This window comes from Eublepharis macularius, chromosome 1 (genome assembly GCF_028583425.1).
Source record: "Eublepharis macularius isolate TG4126 chromosome 1, MPM_Emac_v1.0, whole genome shotgun sequence".
NCBI lineage: Eukaryota > Metazoa > Chordata > Lepidosauria > Squamata > Eublepharidae > Eublepharis > Eublepharis macularius.
Genome location: NC_072790.1, coordinates 63,039,338 through 63,052,642, shown reverse-complemented (window position 1 = coordinate 63,052,642; position 13,305 = coordinate 63,039,338). Strand labels below are relative to the sequence as shown.

Sequence of the window (13,305 nt, the reverse complement as noted above, 5' to 3'; positions counted from 1 at the left end):
ATGCTACACATAACCAACACATAGAACTGAGCCCTGAAATCAATGCAAACGGTGAAATATTAGCCTTATATGTTCCCCCATTTGTTTCTTTCAGGAAATGAGCCTTGGCATTTTGCACCAGCTGGCTGCAGTTCATATTTCAGTTCTTCCTTTCTTTGCATTAACAAATGCTTTGAACGTCATAAAATATTTGCTGAAGAGGAAGAAAAGAACAGAAATATAAATAACCCTTTTATGTGCAATTCAAGTAAATGATTGCTATTGTCACTTTTCTTTCCTAACAGAAATTGCAGCCTCTCACTTTAATATCAAAACGAGTCCAGTAGCACCTTTAAGACTAACCAACTTTATTGTAGCATAAGCTTTCGAGAATCACAGTTCTCTTCGTCAGATGCATGGAGGGCAAGAAGAAACTGGTCAGATATATAGGTTATATATATATATCTGATATATATACCTATCTATCTATCTATCCACACATACATACATACATACATACATACATACATATACATATACATATATACATATACATATATCCACCTATATATCTGACCAGTTTCTTCTTGCCCTCCATGCATCTGACGAAGAGAACTGTGATTCTCGAAAGCTTGTGCTACAATAAAGTCGGTTAGTCTTAAAGGTGCTATTGGACTCTTTTTGATTTTGCTACTACAGACTAACATGGCTAACTCCTCTGCATCTATCACTTTAATATGGTTGTTTCTTGTGGCTGTGATGTTCTGATGTGCCCAGGGAGTCCCTTGCCCTCAAGAATTTCCCCATTAATTTCACTGGAGAGGGGAACTCTGCAAGAGCGTTCCTTTGCACATCAGTGTTACCAAGTCCACTGGTATGGAAAAGGATGCATTGATATGCATGCAGAACTGCAAACTGGGATTAGGGGCATGTAGAGAGCTGCTGTAGCATAGTGGTTAAGTGATTGGGGTTAAATCAACATTCTGTTGGTGAAATCCTCTGATTTCCATGAGCCCAGCACAGGGCCTTGGGTGATCCACTCCTCTCAGCCCTAGTTCCCCAGCTGTGTTGCAGGGACTGCCTGCTTACTGCTCTGAGCAGGGCACTAATCTGTCTAGAAGAGTGGTATATAAGTGCAGTTATTAAAAATATGCCGTTTTTAATTTCTTTTAGTTTTCATATATATTTGCTGTGTTTTAAACCTGCATATTTTGTGGGATGTTTTTCTCATTTCAATGCAGCATTTTTACTAAGTGCCATTTTAAAGTTATTAATACATTACGCAGCATTGTACACTAGTTGAAGATAAAATCATGCTTCAGTTTTGATATTAACATACCAAGACAGCATAAAAATAATTTTAAAGTTTTGGATTTTATTTTATGTACATTTATTTTCTTTATACCCTGCCAGTGGGTACCCAAAGCAGCTTACATCATTCTCCTCTCCTCCATTTTATCCTCAAAACAACCCTGTGAGGTAGGTTAGGGTAAGAGTTTGTGACTGGTCCAAAGTCATCCAGCAAACTTCCATGGCAGAATGAGAATTCAAACCTGGGACTTTTAGATCCTAGTATGATATTCTAACCACTACTGTGCTCTGAATCTTAAAAGTATTTCCTTGTATGTTAAAATCAAGTATTTATTTTTAAAGAAGAGCATTCTAGAATCACATCTAAGAATCCTTATTAATGAATCCTGGGTTATTTAATGAAGACCTCTCTAATGATTCCAATCCAATATAGAATCTGGCACATAAACCTTGGACTCTCACCAGTATGTAATTTAATATCATCATGCAGGGAGACATGATGGAGAGAGTCTGGCTAAGAGCTGGCTCTGAAGAGCAAATCATCATTGCAGCGCTAATGGAAATACTCCCTCAGTACTAATTCATTTCATATATCAAGAGTCCCCAAATCAGTGGAATGACTTCACTACAAATACCAGTTCTGAAGGTCACACAGTTTAAAGTCCGCTTTACCCACAATAACCCAACACGGGCAAGCTGCTCTCAGTCCCAGCATCCATTCGAATCCTGCCCTGTAATAATTGCTGTCGCTGTTGATGGCTAATTTGCAGACCGCAAGAGATGGCAGTCCTCATAACTGGTTAGCAATCAGATCTCCAGCTGCAAAATGAGACCACATTCTGCAGTCTTCATAACTGTCAGCAGCAAGCCCCATCCATCCACTAGCTGTTCCTCTGCAGTGTGCTCTGTAGCAGACAGTCCTGAGTGCCTGTTTGGACTCTGCCAGAGGCGAGAAAGCTTGCAACCTGCCTTTTTGTGGAATGGCCAAGGATGGAAGTTCCAGTCTCAGCACTAGCTCCCAAGCATAATGAAAGTTGCTGGTTTTAATCTCTGCAGCTCTGAAGAGCTTGATCCAAGCAAGATTAAGAGACTACTAACATTTGGTCATGACTCCTGAGTGCAACAATCTTAAGGAGATCTATTCAGGTCTATTTAGTAAAGCTTACTTCCAGGAAAAGTGTTCTTAGGACTGCACTACGAGAAGAGCCATTGAAGAACATAAGACTCATTTCCGGGTACACCTGCTTAAGATTGCTCTTGAAGCCTCCTGTTCTACATATGCACCAAGCAAAGGCACATTGCATGACATTGTTGATAGTGGCCAGTTACAGAACTCTATCCTGTGTAACGTGTGTGTGTGTGTGTGTGTGTGTGCGTGCCCGCATGCCTTAACAATGATTATATTAAGCAAAAAATTAGCAGCTTAAAGTGATATGTAAAGACTGATCTAAGAGTGGTTGTAAAAAGTTAAATGTCTATATAGAGTGTTTAAACTGTTGGCTGGCAGAATGTATTTGAACGAATGTACTTTCATGAATGACTGGTTTCATCTGGAGGCATAAGGATGGAGGGATGTTTACTGTATGGTTAATTGTCAATAAATTGTCAATAAATAACATGTTTGAAAAAGCTGATCTTATCTAAGTGGCATGATGTCCACTCCCCTCACCTGACTGTGGTGTTGTCTGGGGACTCTGATCCCTCGGTTTCATTGCAGTCAGCAGCAGTTACAACAGGAAAAGAACTGATTTCATACAGGAAGACAGAAAGTTGTGTTTGCATGAGAGATTCTGGCATTTGAAATCTCCAACCTCCACAGGTGACCTTGAGCCAGCAGCGCACTCACCGTCTGCCAGAAGTGTGCAATAATGCACAATGCATCTGGTTGCCTGCCCTGAGTCCTTTCCAGAGGATGGGGAAGAAACGCCAGCTAAAGCCTTTGAACACAAAAGCACATCTGAATTGTGTGGTGATTCAGGGATTCTGAGTTTTGGACTTAATTAGGCGTTTTGCTGGGTTTAGAAAGGAATCTGAAGTTTTTCATGGTTGTTTTTTCAAAAGCCAAATGGCTTGTACGCATAGTTATCTTGATTGTGGGAACTTGGGACTTCTTTGTCATTGAGAACATTCTGTTCCAATCAGTTTCTGATTGCTGTAAGAGTAAGCAAGTTTTATCAAGTTTATAGAATGCTTCATTATTCTGCCTGTATATAACAGCTCTGTGTAACTCAAAGGTTTGCATTTTAAAAAACCAGCCTTTTTACTGCAAGTGTGTAAAATCAGTCTCTGTGCAAAACTGGGTAATTTCATTCATGACATCCATAGTTTCCTACAGAATCCACTAAAAAGCATCTTGGAGCTTTTTCTCCAGTTTTATGTAAAGGATGGCTAAAAAAATAGTGTGGACGGGATTATATACATCAGGTGTTACACAGACATGAAAAACAGAATACACACAGAGTGCATTCCTCCCCACCCACTAGTTGCCCAACCACTGGCCATGCCAACCTTTCACCCTGGCAGCCAGTCGAGTGACCTCCCCCGGGGACTGCCTGGGTCAGACCTCAGGAGCCCCCTCCTCGGCACCTCCCCTCGCGGCTCCCATTGGCCGCCTCTGCGGCCGGCTCCATGGGGTGACCCGCCAGAGGGGGAGAAACAAAAGCGAGTGCCGCTGAGCCCCGCCCCCTGCCCCGGCCGAGCGGGGGATGGGGGGGGGGAGAGATTAGAGAGGGGGAAGGCCGGCTCCGAGCCAAGGATGAGGTTCTCCGCCTCCAGGAGAAAAGCGAGCTGTTGCCTGAGCTCACCCGCCGCGGCGCAGGGGGCAATGTCAGAAGAGGCCGCCTCCAGCGCCGGGGAGCAAAGGGGCAGCCAGCGTGGAGCCGCGAAGTGCCAGACTCCCGCAGGGTCAGCCTGCGGGCAGCCCCTGCGCGCCTCGCTCGTCAGGCCCTCATTGCTTCCGAATTAGCCCCCGCTCACCCTACGATCCGTGATACAATCGGCCCTCCTTCCCAGACAGGCGGCCCTCTCCACCACGCCTTTCTCCTTCTCTGAGGTTAAACTACTCTCGCCGCCAGCCTGGGCAGGCGTCTGGCTTGTTTATTTACCAATTACACCCATCGGCGGCGCGCTCCTGTAAGGTGCGTTACTTAGGAACAAGGAGCCTGGAGGTCAATGGGGCTTACTTGCGAGTAACTTGGTGCGTGTCACCTTCTGCGTTACTTCGGGCGATTCCTTTCTTTCAGGATCATCAGTTTGTCTCATCTGAAGCCATCCCACTTAGGTTGCGATTATCAGAGCAAATCATCTGCAGTTCCGGAGCTGAAGCAACGCGCGTTTGGGAAGTATACTGCGAGAGGTCTAGTTTAATTTGAGCGGCCTCGTTGTAATCCCCATTGAGTTCCATAAATCTTACTCCTAAGTAAATATGCATAGAATTACAGCCTCTAAACTTATCTTCAACAGACCCCCCCCCCCGGTTCAATTCGATGCATATTTCCTTGAAAATAAAACCCGTTACGTTGGGCAGAATACTTTTTCTCAACCCCCCCAATCCCATTCAAAGTGGAGCCCAATCCAATGCAGAGATAGGCTGAAACTTTATGCAGGTTCATATATATATATAATAAGCGCGAATCCACCAAAGTTTATGCGGCAATAAAATTTTGCTAATCTTTAACACACAACAAAACTCCTGTTTATTAGTTCTGGCAACAAAAGTAACGCGGCAACTTCTCGGAAATAATCTATATAAGATTGCAGCCTTAATGGGGAACCAATGCCAAGAGATTAATTTCCAAAGAAGGATGCCTGTCCTGGGGTGAAAAATGCGCGCCGGATTGCAGCATTACAGCGAGACACCGATGCCTGCCTCGGATTTAGTCTTTGCTCTCCAAACGGGTTCCCCCCTCCCTCCTGCTCCATCGCCCGCTCCCGACACAGGCAGCGTAACGTCATAGTCACCCCTTGCCAGATCCCTTCCTATTTGCCTCCCGCCGCCTCTGTGACGTCACAATCAGCCCACAATTTAGCCTGGGAATCGCTCTCTCTTCCCTTCTTCCGTCCTTTCTAGCGGTGCCGGAGCCCGCGGCTCCGGACCCCGCCCCTGCTTCCCTTCCCCGCCTCCGCAGCGTGACTGAGCCGGACTGGCTTCTGCTGCCGCTACTTCTCCGCCTTCCTTTTCGCTGGGATCCACGGCCGACTTCGATTTGCTCGCTGCTGAGTTCGAGGAGAAGGTAAGGCGCCGGCTTAGTATTAGCAAGCAGCTCTAGGCTGGGCCCCGGTTGCAACTCTCGCGGGCGGCAGGCAGGCAGGCAGGCAGGCGCCCAGCTGTTGCTTTGCAGGGCGGATGCTGCTCTTGGAGGGAGAGGGGAGAATACTCCGTTCCCTTCCCGCTTGTTGCGGCCAGCCGTTGGCTGGGGCGCTGGGCCGGCCCGGGCGAGCACAAGGCAGCAGCCGGAGCCGATCTTGCGACGATGCGAGGGGTAGGAGCGCGCGGGGACACGGGCGCTGCCGGATCCGCCACCCCACCCTCGCATCAGCCCATGCGAGGAGCGGCCGGTGGTTGGCTGGGATCCGCTGACAGACACGGCTGGCTGTTGAGGGGGCTGCTCGGAAGCGGGCTGGGCTGGGCGGGAGGGCGGAGGGAAGCGGGGCTTGTTTCCAGGCAGCCTTCATCCGAGCGGGGCGCGCGTGTGTGCGCTTTCGCCGTCTGCAAAAAAATTAAAACCGCTTCGCTCCGGGCGGGCGTCGGAGCACTGCTGCACGTGCATCCGCCCTGCTGCCGGCAGCCCGTTATTGCTCCAGGCCGGAGCGAGCAGCGGGGCAGGCGAGGCGGCTGCTGTGGAGTAAGTTTGAGGGCGCAGACCAAGTGCTGCGTCTTCCTCTCCGCCAGGGGCACCGAGTGCTGCGAGGGCTGCAGCGCTCTCTGCTTAGAGGAGTGAGCGTGAGCGTGTGCGGGCCGGCCAAGCCTGGTTCTCCTCAGAAGTCAGGATCACTGATGCATGCAGTTGGCCAGCGAGCTGTATTTGCTACTCAGAGGCGAGAAAGTGAGAGTTCCTTCAGTGTTGGAAAACTCTGACCTCTGCACATCCATTTGACTGTGATTACCAGCTCTGGAGAGCCCACAAGTAGTCTTAAGGGCGTCCATCCCTGAATGTTCTCCACAAGTGATGTAGAGGTAGAATTTTTCTGAGCAGAAGCAATATGCTTGGAGGTATTCTTTCTGAGGCAAGGTGTTGGATCCAAAGTTTAACTTGGTCCTTTAATGAAGAGAGGTATCTATTTCCTTCCTAGGAAGTTTTGAAGAATACTTATAAATTGGTGCCCTAGACTGGGATTGATTGTGTCAGTGACCCTTATGTCATAAATGTCAACCTCAGGTTAACTAGAAAAATTGAATTGGGAAAGCATGCTGCACAGAAAGATGTTTGGCTTTCTTCTCATTTGGAATAATCTGTTTCCCATAGACTACTACTTACAATGTATTCTCCTTTAACTCTGGCTATTTGGAAGGAGCTTTTTAAAATGTAATGAGTGCTGTCCTGTGACTTGTGTGGTAACAGCAGTAATGACTTCAAAATGTACTGATTACAAAGTTTATAAAGAACTTTTTGAAGTTCTAAACCTTTTTTTTTAGGTATGAGGGAGGTTATGTTCTTTGAACAACAGATCACAAGAATTTCAAAAACTTCCCAGCCCCAGACTGTGGAAACTTTAAGCAGGGAAGAGGAAACATCAAAGTATACTGCCCAAAATGTCCCTCTCTTTGAGTATTTTTAAAATAAAATAATATTTTATTAAGGAATCTTAAGGGAAGGTCACACGTGCAACTTGTATGCTGCAGAACAGTAGTTCTTAACTTGGATCCAGAAATGACTTCTCCCACCTGTATCTACCTGTTCACTCTGGTCATCTTTGGAGGCCGTGCTTTTGGAGGCCCCCACCATATGAAGCGAAAGAGGTTGCAAGCCCAGAACGGGCCTTCTCAGTAGTGACACCAAAACTTTGGAACTCCCTTTCCAGGGAGATTCTTCTCTCCCCCTCTACAGCTGCCTTCCACCAGCGAGTGAAGGCTTTTTTTGTTCTATCTGGCATATCCCCAGCAATTGTTATCAGCACTCCTCCCTCTGCTTTGTGTTGTATATTTGAGGCCATATTTATTGAATTGTTCTAATACCATTTTAAATGTTTTAAATTTAAATTGTTTTAGAATGTCCTTTTAATTTATTGGATGTTTGCTGCCTTGGGAACCCTGTTTTGAGTGGAAAGGCAGCATACAAATATTTTAAATAAACAAATACACCCATAAGTGCAATGATTGTAAAATGCTATCAGATAGTTCCCTGCAGCTAACCCCTTATAATAAATGGGCTGCCTCATTCTGTATTAAATGTAGCTTTTGCATTGTCTTCAAGAGCAGCCCTCTGTAAAGCAACGGCAACAATCAAGACATGACGTTACTGTAATGTGGATCGGCACAGTCAAGTTGACAGTCGTAGAATGGAGTAAAGTGCAGTTGGAAGATTGTATTCTTTGCCACCAGAGACTGTGTTGGAGTCAACAGTCTAAAACAACTCTCCTTTGCCCGCTGTCCAGAAGCGCTATAAGTGGAGAGAAAGGGCTACCTAAAATCCCAAATGCCGTCTGTTTGTCCTCCAGTGTTCTGAATACCCCTCCAGATTTGTGGATTGCCCCCTAAGGAGGCCATATACCCCCTCTAAGAAACAATTAGAAAAATGCCCCCATTAGAAAAAGACAAAAATACCCGTTCACAAGTCATCATCCACCTTCAACCAAGGAGAGAATAAGAAGGGAAACATTTTTTTCAAAGCCATAATGCTAGACCAAGTGCTAGAAAGCAAAGCTTGCCTGTCAGAAGTGTCCCGTAACATCTGCTTGCGAGTGCAACCATCTACTAATGTGCCTGGGAGGAAGCAGGAAACCCCAAAAGAGTGATGTTTACTTTCCACTTGTAGGATTATACAAATTGCACTAGAATATTTTTATTGGGCAGAGAAATGCAAATACAGAGGCTCAGTTAAGAGAGATTTTTTTTTTGTACAAGTTTTGCTTCTTGAGATTTTTCTGATCAGATACAAATTTGCAAAATGTGGTAGCTCCCTTTCTTTAGCTTGCAATGCACATATTAAAATCTAATTTATTGAACAGCATAGATCAAAAACCAGTATGGGAGACATGTTGCCACATTAGCTGAAAAAGTAAAAATCTCTGCATCAAGAATTTAGTTGCTCTTAGACTTTGAACATCAAATAATTCTGTATTGCAGAGATCTTTTTTGTTGATAAGGAAAACTAATACCATTGCTTAGTCAGCAAGGAGGTTTGCTCTCCAGGCAAGGTCTTTTCCTCGGAAAAAAATGATTACATCACACAGGGAAAGAGGATAGTGAGGTCTTGCATCTGTGCATGGTGGCTGGCTAATCCTATGGCCTTGCAAACAGTGTAGCATGGCTGCAGTCCTGTGCATTTCCAGCAACAATAAATGGATCACATGAGAACAACTGTAGACATAACAGAGGAAGTTGCAATTTTGAGGGATGAGCTGCTGTGAAAGGAGTATGCCTCAAAAGAGTCATGTGTGGAAGGTGTTCATCGGTATGTGGTGATTGCACAAACAGCATGGCGATGTCACCCTCTTCGTTATATGCTGACTTTCACATAAACAGCCCCATTACCAGAGGCCTGTCCAGCCCAGCTGATAGGAGGGGCTGCTGCTGCCTTCAGCAACAAGCTCTTGGATGGTCACATCCCCAGAAAACCAAACACAACCAGCCACAGAACAGGAAAGGGCGTAGCAACCCTTTTGTCAGAAAAAAGATTAGGGCCACCCAAAGCATGAAGGTAGAAAAAATTAGATCAGGCGGAGAAGGACAGCAGCCAGATAACTCCAGAGCCCGGTGTGTTAGAGGCCTGTATGGAGACCCCATAGCCACTCTTCCCATTTGAGAGATGTTGGAGTCCTGCATGAGGCACCAAAGCTCACAGCAATGGTCAGAAAGTCTGCCCTCCAAACAGATTTGCAGCCACACAACCAATTACAGATTGAAATTGATATATTAAAAGCTGCCTTTTTAAAATTCATCAAAATGCCTACTAATTTACTTGTAATAATAATATTTGATTTATCAGGACAACTTAACACCCATTCAGAGCAGTTTGTTAGAGTGTTGTTGTTATTCTCACAACAGTCACCCTGTGAGGTGGGTGGAACTGAGAGAGCTCCGAGAGCTGTGACTGACCCAAGGTCACCCAGCTGGCTTTGAGTGGAGGAGCGGGAAATCAAACCTGGTTCTTCAGATTAGAGTGCTGCCACTCTTAACCACTACACCAAACTGGCTCTTTTATATCTTGTGGCACTGAGGCAATGACACCCGGGCACCCTCTGCCCAGGTGCCATTGCCCTGATCCGAATTAGAGTACTGCATCATGTCCAGTGCTGAGTGGTATATAGTAGCTGGCACATGAGTCTGAATCCCCATCTTTGCTGTGGCAGTCATTGGGTGGGCTTTGAGTTACTTTTTCCTAGCATACGTACCTTACAAATAAATGAAATGTGTGTTGTGCATGCTGCTCTGTAATCCTTAAAAGAAAGGCAGGCAGTAGATAGTAGCTTACTATTAGGAGCAATTGTTTTCCTACTAGACATGTCTGCTTGGCTTTGGGGAGAGGTAGCATTCTTGCATATCTTTGTGTTAAATGGCTGCCTGGTTGCCTCTGGAGAGAGGGGGGTTATTAGAATAGAAAAGTATGCCGTGGCAGACATAACCTATGATTAGGTGCTTGTTTGGGTTTGGCGAGTGTGCTGCTACCTAGATCTTCCTTTCCCCATGCCCCATTCACATTTGTCCGTGGATAGCCCTAAGGTTAAAAATGCTTGCTCATTCTGTCTAGTGAGTTTCATCGGAAGTTGGGCAGTAGGTACTAGTTTTCCATTTCTGTATGCCCTAGGCCTGATTCTGGGAGAAGCAGTTCATCACAAGAAGAGTGCTCAGTGCGCGCCAGCTAAGATGATTGTGCTTCTCTTACCTGTTTAAAATAGAGAGGGCTGTTGGTCCAGTATCTGGCCCTCATATTTGGGCAGGGGATGGGTGTCTGTAGTCATGGACATTAGAATATTCTGTACACCTTGGAGTAGCAGGGGATATACAGAGGATGTTCAAGGGTCCTGTCTTGAGATGGGTTCACATCCCCAGGGAAGGCCCCCTTTCAGTGTGAGTGTCTTGTCCTGCAGCTTCAGGTATAACACTGTGGGTATTTTTGGTAGAGTACCTGAGAAAAGATACCAGTTTTCCCTTTCTACTTGTGTTATTAGACTTGTCTGGTGGTGGTTTGTATAAGGGGTTATGTTTATGCGAAGTGCCCTTTTCCTTCACCAGAGTTCCCACATGCAGCCATGGGAGCTGAGAGATGCCATACATCTGGATATGTGATCTTTCTTTCCCTTCCAGGGGACTACATAACCTGGTGCTGTGCTTCTGGCTTATGTGAAACTGTCTCAAATGGAGATGTTTTCACTTGTCACTTCTGATGAAGGTTTCATATGATGCATTGGGGAGGGAATTAGCCTCTGAGCAACTTTTGAACTTTAAAGAAACAAAAGTAAAAGCACAGCTTTGGCTGATACACGTGGCCGTTCCTCAAAAAACGTAATCTGGCTACTGTGATCCAATCACAGCAATCCATGCTCTGATTACATCCAGGTCAGATTATTGTAATGCACTTTATATGGGGGCTGCATTTGAACATTGTCTGGAAACATCAGCTCCTTGAAAATGCAGCAGCCAGGCTATTGTCAGGGGTGGGATACAAGGATCGTATCGCCTCAATGCTGAAAGTTCTGTGCTCGCTGCCTATTTGATTCTGGGTGCAATTCAGAGTGTGGTTCTTACCTTGGAAGCCCTAAAAGGCATATGCCAGGATAGTTGAAGGACCACCTCCTCCGATATTGGCCAAGTTAAGATCTGCCTCACGTGCCCTGCTCTGTGCGCCCTTGTCTTCAGAGGTGAGGCAGGTGGCAACCAGAGACTGGGCTTTGTGAGTAGTGACACCTTGCTTATCTTCCCCTTGAGTCTGGCCTGGCACCTACCTTGCTTTCTTTTAGGTTCTATTCTAAAACATTGCTGGGTTCACCCAAGCTTTCAGTTAAGTGGTTGATTTTTTTAAAACACAATTTTAGTCTGGAAACTTACCTTAAGCTGTCAGTAGTCTGTTTTCGTGGTCTGTTTTATGCTGGGCTGGGTTTTTATTGCTGGATTTTAATATTTTTAATGTTTTTATTTTTATGTATTTTGTAAGTTTGCTTTGGGTTAGGTGCTTGTTTGGGTTTGGCGAGTGTTTGTGTTTAATTGCTGATTTTTTTTTAAAAAAAAGACCATTGGTGGCAGCCGAGGAAATGGCCACGGAGGGAACAGTGTCAGGAAAACTAGCTGCCTTGTGGGCAGAAAAGTCCAAACTTTCCTACCCCCGTGGCACCCATCCAGGCTGTACGGCAATCTTTTCCAGAATTTGACATCAAAGCAGGTTTGAAAGTGGTCAGAGAAAAGCTTGGAAATGTACTACAATCCTGAGGGATAGCAAGATAAACTGCTTCCCAACACCATTGAACCCGGTGGAAATGGTCCATAGCAGCTTTGAACACATGGATAATGTTCTTGAAACGGAAATGTTAATGACTGTGAAAACAAAAAGTGTTCCTATTTTCATTTTTAATCTCAAGGGTTTAATTTTTTTTAACTTCATTTATACCCCAACTTTCCCCAGTGGGCACCCAAGGTAGCTTGCATGATTCTCCTCTCCTCTGTTTTCCCCCACAACAACCCTGTGAGGTAGGTGTAACTTGTCCAAGGTCGCCCAGCAAGCTTCCATGGCAGAGAGGGATTTGAACCTGGTTCTCCCAGATCCTAGTCCAACACTTTAACCGCTACACCACACTGGCAGTCTATACAGTGAGTTCGTTACTAGGATGCACAAATCGGCTACACATGGATTACCCCAATGTAAGAGATTAAATAAACATCTCTAGTAGAAGTCTCTGATGTATCCTTCTTTGCTGAGGGCTTGTTAATTCTAGTTGACTATTTCTTGTCAAAGAGCCCTGTTTAGGTAATTTCTTGATCCTGTCATTATTGCTCACATAGTCAAAGTGCTGTATAACGCTTCTTATTGCAGTAATCTTGTGAGATAGATTGGGTTGAGAGAAGATGAATACCAGATCCACCCATTGATCCTATAGGCTGAGAATGGAGATAGCTGAGAGCACATATTTACTGAGATAACAACTACGTTGGCTGAGATAATTTGAAGGGGACACTTGAAGGGGAAAATTGCCATGTAAGATTTGCCAATCATGGTTGTCATGATTAAAGGTCGACTCTCATATATTCTGGAGAACTTCTGTGATGTAGAGCAGTAATGGGTTCTTGAGATGGGAGACATGGAGGAAGCAGCTAAGAGAATCCCATCAGTTGTTGTCAGTAGCTGAGTTCCTCTACATTTCTTGCAGCTTCTTGGGTAGCAAAATATCTTCAGGATGAAACTCCATGCAGCGGTTTCAATTGTACAATTATTTGTGCAAGAATGGAAGTTGGTTGGTTGGAATTCTCAAGCATTGTACTTAGTTTGCTTCATTCTTTTCAGATTTTGGATAAGTGTGTGTGAGTTAAAAATGCAAGAATAGGCTTGCTGTGTATGATATAAAAATATGCTTCCTTTAAGCTCTGTGTAAACTCAAAAAGTTCCTGGAAGTTCAGAGGGCAATGGAGCCTTAACACATAGAATCATAGAATCATAGAGTTGGAAGGGGCCATACAGACCATCTAGTCCAACCCCCTGCCCAGTGCAGGATCAGCCTAAAGCACCTCTGACAAGTATTCATCCAGCCTCTTCTTGAAAACTGCCAGTGAGGGGGAGCTCACCACCTCCCTAGGCAGCTGATTCCACTTTTGAACTACTCTGACGGTGAAAAAGTTTTTCCTAATATCCAGTCGGTACCTTTGTG

At 45.1% G+C, this 13,305-nt stretch overlaps 1 protein-coding gene across 1 annotated transcript in view; it reads left to right on the top strand.

Annotated features, from left to right (window-relative positions):
* Nucleotides 1-5,338: 5,338 nt before the first annotated feature.
* ELOVL5 (ELOVL fatty acid elongase 5) overlaps nucleotides 5,339-13,305 on the top strand; it is a 69,587-nt gene continuing 61,620 nt past the window's right edge. The window contains exon 1 of the mRNA XM_054991315.1: nucleotides 5,339-5,522. The gene's annotated coding sequence lies outside the window, so the exon portion shown is untranslated. The remainder of the gene's footprint in view (nucleotides 5,523-13,305) is intronic.